At 44.3% G+C, this 6736-nt stretch overlaps 1 long non-coding RNA gene across 2 annotated transcripts; it reads left to right on the top strand.

The window, feature by feature from the left end:
* The first annotated feature begins 754 nt into the window (after positions 1 to 754).
* LOC134431721 (uncharacterized) lies at positions 755 to 5339 on the top strand. 2 transcript variants are annotated; one of them, XR_010031075.1, is made up of 7 exons: positions 755 to 1002; positions 1532 to 1596; positions 2218 to 2281; positions 2972 to 3047; positions 3167 to 3476; positions 3817 to 3934; positions 5093 to 5339. It is a non-coding gene; the product is annotated as an uncharacterized LOC134431721 (long non-coding RNA). The 2 variants fall into 2 exon arrangements; XR_010031074.1 differs by having other exon boundaries at positions 755 to 1596.
* The last annotated feature ends 1397 nt before the right edge of the window (positions 5340 to 6736 follow it).

The raw sequence follows: 6736 nt of genomic DNA, 5'->3' as shown, positions 1-6736 counted from the left end.
TTTCTTTAAATCATTTTCGTTTTGAAGTTTTTTTTTTTTTGTACTCTCGGGTAGCCTGAAAGTTTCTACTGCTGCTTTTTTATTCTAAAGGTGGAAAGGTAAACCAAGATTAGAAATACAAGAAAGGGGAAGGGAAGGGAAAGGAAAGGAAAGGGAAAAGGAAAAGGGAAGGGAAGTGGTGAAAAACAGAGTGAAAAAAGTAAAAAGAGTTGGAGGGAAAAAGAGAGGGCATTGGGGAGGAGCGGTGCTGCCTCAGGTCCTTCCCCGCCCTGGGGCGAAGGACCCGTTTGATGCCCAGGAGGGACTGCAGCTGCCGGTGGCTCCCGGGGGACGGAGCGGTGGCTGTCAGCCCGAGACTACAACTCCCGGCAGGCCATGCTGCCGGCGCGGCGTGTGACGCAACGGCTGACGCGGCACATGAGTGGCTGGCGTGCCAGGCGGCCGCGCGGGGCTGTGCGCGCGCAGCTGCCGGCGCCTCTCCCGCGCGGGACAGCGACGCTGGAGGGGCGCAGCCTCCGTCTGGCCGCCCGCGCGGAGCTGAGCAGCGCGGAAGGAGCGTCCGCCCGGTTCCTCGGCCTCCCTCAGCGGTGCCGGGGGCGGGGGCGCTGCCGCCCGCCGATGGCGGAGGGCGAGGCGGTGCTTTGCTGCCGCGGGCCGGGAGCTGCGGGAGCCGCCCCGGGCGAGCGGCGCCGGGCGCTGCCGCGGTCCCGGTGGGGCGGCCGCCCTCGGGCTGGCGGAGGCGCCGGAGGAGCCCCCGAGCTGCAGCCGTCTCCCTCGGGCTGCTGCCGGTGCTGCGGGCGGAGGCGGCTCCGCCGCGTGTTGGGCGCTGCGAGCAGGGAGCGCTGCGGTATCGCCGGCATGGCGGGGCTGCTGCCTGCGTTAGTGCCCGTGGCTCTTTGTGCCGTGACAGCGGATGGAGCGGCGCTGGGCGGTAAAGCCAGAGATGGCCGGGAGAATGCCCAGCGCAGGGAGCGGGCGGGCTGTGTGCTTCGGATGGCACAGGTGCGAGCTGCAAAGCCACCCCCCCTTCCGCCCCTGCCCTCCCGAGCCCCAGGGAAAATGCTTTCCAGCATTGTCGAGCTTCTGAAAGACAAAACTTGTGATTTGACACTTGCATCCAGAAAAGGTTTCTGTCTAGATTAGCAAATGCCTCAATTGTTCTTGGTTACATCCCATGACCGGTTTCAGGCAGCGACTTTATAATGCTTTTAGGATTTTCTTGTACAATGGTGAGAAAATAGGCAGGTCTGATAGTGGTTTCACTTTTTTTTCTACTTCACGTTCCATAAGATTCTTTTATGCAAGCACTTGTTTTAAAATTCTACTGTAAGCGTTTATGGTTCACTTTTTTTTTCTTTGCAGCACCCGTGACTTTTTTTTCCCTCTAAATCGGGAGTAAATATAGCTGAGTAAAATTACCTTGATTTTCTTCCTTCTTTTTTAACTGAATTGTTTTTATTAAAAATCCTATTTGAATATGTAGAAAAAGCGGGGATGTCTTGTAATATATCGTAGCTTTTCTTGTTTACAGGATACTCAGAAAATATGTCTCCCTTAGAGTCCCACAGAAACGTTCTCAGTGCGATCTCTATCAAGGTATGTATTTAGAAGTAAGTGGTCTCTTTAGATATTTGCCTGTGAATGACCTTTTCCTGTAATTCAGAGCTTGCGTTCTGTGGGTTTTATGATAAAGCTGTAAAACATGTCAAAATGGTTTTGCAAGTCTTAATCGTTGAAGGCAGCAAGAAGTGGATTTAGAGCCTGTTCTTGAGCAGACAAAGGGAAAAAGTGTGACTTTGATGCTGAACTTGTCATTTTTCATTTGACTTGTCTTGCATTATTTAAGAGTAGAGAGAACTAGAAAAAGAGAGAAATCGAATTGGTTCTTGAGCACTCCTCAAATGCTCACCATGATCCAGTGTAGAGCCGAAGGGAAGGGTGGTGGAACAGAGCTCTGAGCTTTAGAAGGAAATAAATTTAAAGCTGACCTCCGCACAGAGTCTCACTAACTTCTGTGGTTTTAAAATACAAGATAAGTTTAGGAAGTGTTGGAAGTTAGTGTTTTGGGAAAGAAATGGCAGTTCCACAGAACATTCCATTGAACAGAGGCTCTGGGAACGATTCACGTTGTAAGTGCTGTCACTGCAGTCAGTTGGTGGTTCAGCCTTGAAACGTGCACTTGGCCTTCTATAAAGCACTGTTTTGTTTGCCTTTCAGTGCTCTGAGTCTTGATCAATTGGAGAAGAGCCCAAGAGAAATTTTTCATCCCTTGATATAAAAGGTAGGAAGTGACTTTTTTTGGTTTGGTTCTTTTTCTTTATTATTTTCTGGAAATAAAAGTAATTAAGTATAGGTACTACTGGTTTGTTTCTTCCAGTAGCAGGTGATAATAATAGTAGTAGTACTAGTAAAAATCATAATAGAAATAATAACAATAGTAATGTAATACTACTTAAACTGTCTTTATCCATTGGACTGGCCATTTCAAATCAAAACTTCTAAACACAAATCAAACCATCATCCTTGTAGAATCTTTCACAGCAGTGGGCTAAAGATCCTGGTTTTGTTGACAGCATTTATTGGTTCTGGAAGAACAAGAGGGAAGTACAAGCCTAACTACTTCTAGCTCACAGACCCGTCCAGTGAAGCCAGCTTTGTGTTTTGGTGGGCTTGTGATGACTTTGAAATCAATTGCTCGTTCCAGTAAAAAAAATTCATGTTTTTTTGAACGTGACAGCAGAAATAACTTTAGGCACCAACTGAATAATGATAGATCACCAGTTTAAGTTAAAAATTCATGCTATACTATCAGAATTTAAAGGTAAATTATTACGTATTAGGTGATGGTATAAAGTGTATGTTCTAATGTGTAATGCAAAGATACATACGTACCTGAAAGTCCTTAGAGGAAACAAATTTTTATGTCTGCTGTTTGATTGTTTACCATACGATATTTGGTTTCATTTCCCAGGGATCGGTGAATTTTAACTTTGGAGTCCCCTATGCTAAGGATGCTCAGCTTACAGGTGATGAAATGTTCAGTAATGGTGAGTTTTTCACCTTCTCTTTAATTGCTATGCTGATCTGAATAAGAAAAAAAAAACAAAAGCAAGAGAAAAAAAAGGATGGTTTATTATTTTTTACGCTGTTATGTTTGTTTCCTCAGTATTTGCTGCAGCTCTGCTTACCCAAGCTTTGGGTTCCTTCTGTCCCACTGGGAGTTGCCCAATTTGGTTGCATCTGGTGAAATTCACCCTGAGACCTTACAGAAGCAGCTCCAACTACGTGAGAGCCATTTGCAGTTCTCTCCAGACGCCTGGAGAATGGGCGACGTTTCTGAGGATCCGGCGAGCGTGCTTCTGTCAAAACTCAGTCTGTGAAATTCCTGGGGAAAACCCTTCTGTGTCCTGAAGGGTTCAAACTCTGGTGAGGATCCAGTTATCAGGTGCTCACCTGGATGGTTCCAGCTCCCAAAGGTAACACTTGTACTCTTGCCCTGTAGTTTACATCTATTGTATTTTTGTTATTTTGCAAGATTTTTTGTCTTTGCAAAATATTGTGCATTTCACTCTTTGGAACCTCTCAGATGGTTCTTTGGTGCAGCACCACCCCAGGGGACACTTGGCTGCTGTCCTGAAGGGGTTGGTGGCTAGAATTGTAAATCCTGGAGAGTTTGTGAGTCTTCTGTCCCCAGGGAGGTGTCATGCTTTGTTTACTTTTGTTCTGTTGGTTAGGCGCTGCTTCTCGTTGCAAGTATGAATTTCAAACTGCCCTGTTCTTATTTTAACTGTTTTCCTGGTTCTCTCCGCCCGGCAGGGAAAGACTCTCGTGTCCTTGTCGTCGGGCTCGGTGCTGTCCAAGAAGATACGGGGACTAAAAAAATCATAAGAAGCAAAATAGGACTGCAGGGAAAAGAAGCTGGAGAGAACAGAAGGTGATATTGTTATCCTTACCCTGTATTAGAGACATCCGCTGTGCTTTGATGCTGGCAGCTGCCAGGGGCTTGTTAGCTCTTTGTAGGCAGGTGTAGGTGTTCACTTGTAGTTTTTTTCTCTGGACAAGTCAATTCAAACTTTGCTAAGCTTATATTTGCAGATTACTCTCTAGCACAGTCCAGCATGACATTTTTGAATGTTGTAAAAATACCATGTTACTTGGAAATTGCTAATGAAGAGAAGCTTTTAGGGGAAAATAAGATTTCAGGGTTGGAAGTTGTGAGAAGAATTTTGTGGGGATGTTAGACTGAAGTAAAGCACACTTGAAGCTGGACTGGCACGCTGGCAGGTCCCCTATTAAACAGTAGTGCTGAGATTAGCCTGGGGGTTGCCCATTGTTTCTGTAGAAATCAATGTTTCCTGGTCTTCAGCGGGAAGCTGCTTTGAAAAGCTGGAAGGTGCAGCATGCTGACAATCCCCGTGCTTTGGATTAAAAGTAGATTTCAGAAGGGTCCTAAGCTTTTGTCTTTTCCTAGAAGTCCATGTAATCCTATCGAGGAGTTTTTAATTCTGTGTTGCCATGTCATCCATCAGAGCCCTGTTGTACTAATGTTCATACAAGTACAAAACAACAAATCAGACGCTGTCCCAAGCACTTAGAGGCCAGAACACGATTTCCTCGGGCTGCCATTTGTGTGCCATCGGTACTCCCCACGAATTGAGCCCTCTGGCTCTGACAGAGCCCCTGGATGCTGACGGAATGGGGCTGGTCACAGACCCTGGAGGTGCCTGTCCCCCAGGGAGGGAGAGGCCGAGGCAGTGTGGCCTGCAGGGAGGGTGTCGTCCCCAGAGAGCAGCCGGCGACTCCATGCCTGCCCGGGGCTGCGGGTGCCCCCTCGGGGTGGACGCCTGCCCTCAGGTTTCCCTCTGGGCACCCGGGGAGGGAACCAGGTCCATCCGTGTGGCAGCTGCAGGGCCTGCAGGCTCTGGGCCCTGGAGCCGAGTGAGCCTGAGCTGCTGCACGCTTGCTGTGAGCTTTGGGGTGAGCGTGCATCACTGCAGGCCTGGGATGGATTGAAATGCGCTGAGGAAAGCAGAGGGAGGGAGGGAGGGAGAGAGGGAAATGCTCTGTTAACATGTGCCAATTCTTCTGTCAGACTCATCACGGCGGGACAGCGTGAAGACTGAAAGTGTAAGAAGATGTGGAGGGAAAGAGAGAATCTGACAGGAGCATCGGACGGACGAGTGCACGAATTTTGCTTTTTTGCTTGGATGTAAACTCAGGCGTTGAAAGGAATTTGGGAGTGAGAAGGGACATTTCAGAAGGAGAAGAAGCAAAAGAAGTTGTTGTTGTTGTTACAGTCCTGGCAAAATCTTTTGTTCTAGCTAATAAAAGAAGTTAGTTTAAAAAAGAAAAAGGAAAAAATGTAGTGGTTTTTTTTTCCTTCACTATGATATTCATTGGTGGTATATGGTGTGTTGTTTCATTTTTTGGTATTATTAAGTCTGTGTAAATTGTTTATTGAGTGAAGCTGACTTTCTGGATGGGTTGGTTTGTATTTGAAGCAGGATTAATTTCAATAGGATTATTTCCTAGATTTCTGATGGGTATTACTGGGATTTTGGTTTTGTTTACTGTATGTATGAACCTAGAGCTTTGGTAGGGCCAGCTGGGCTGCTGGAGTTTTGGGTGTGAATTTATTAGATGGCTTTTGTTAAATGCAGTTTTTAATTTTTGAAATGTTTTTCAATGTAGTGGTCTTAAGGTGGTTTTTAAGAATTCATTGTATTGTTTTATGTTGTTTGTAGTTGGTGTATGATGAGGGATGTGGTGTGACTTCTTGAACGCTATGGTTTTGGTGTTCCTAAGTTCTGATTTCTTTCTGGTTTGACAGTTATTTTATTTTTATTTTTTGGGACAGGGGCATTTATATGGTGGGTTTTTATAGGCAACACGTTTTTTAATTTAGGTAGTGATGTTTTTTAGTATTTTAATGGTTTAGGTTTTTTATTTTCATGGTGGTTTTTTTTTAATTTTTTCAAAGAACTTTTATAGATTATAGGTTATTATTTGTGCATTAGCAAAAAGGTAGAGCTTTGGGGACTTTTTTTAGTAACGTTTAGGGTCAGTTGTACAGTTTTGAGTCTAGTGAGTTGGTTTGATTTAATTTTTATTGGGTGTTTGTTTTTATTAGCAGTTGTGTCATTTTCAAGGTGTATTTGAGTTTTTTGGGGTTTTTGAGATACTGGTTTAGGAGGAAGTTTATGATGAGCATGTGCGGAGGTTTTGGGCTACTTTATAGTGGGATTTAAAATTTGTTTACAGTTAGGTTTATTTGAGTTTTTATTAGGGTTCAGTGTTGTGGGATGTTTGTTCCGTTAGTAATAGAAATAGGTTTTGTTTTGAGGTGCTGCGGTGGGATGGGCGTGTGCTGCGTGCCGGCGCTGACAAAGGTACAGTATTGTTGTGGCTCTGGTGCGTCGGGTTAATGAACTGACATGGTTTAATGTAGAGATGAAAATAGAAATAAATATAAATTTAAAAATAAATATAAAATTAGAGTGGTAAACATAAATATAGATAACAGATACATACATAGAACTATAATATATGGTATATAATTGGAACATATTATCGTATAGGTAAATGATAGTCTGTTTTATATATATATATATACACAAAGATATATAAATATAGATTGTAGATATAAAAATATTTAAATGGAGTTAAAGTAAATTGGGGGTTTTTTTAGGTTATAGGCTGGGGTTTTTAAATAAATGATAGAAATACAATATAAATT

Source organism: Melospiza melodia, chromosome Z (assembly GCF_035770615.1).
Source record: "Melospiza melodia melodia isolate bMelMel2 chromosome Z, bMelMel2.pri, whole genome shotgun sequence".
Taxonomy (NCBI): domain Eukaryota; kingdom Metazoa; phylum Chordata; class Aves; order Passeriformes; family Passerellidae; genus Melospiza; species Melospiza melodia.
This window is presented reverse-complemented; position numbering and strand designations above follow the sequence as displayed.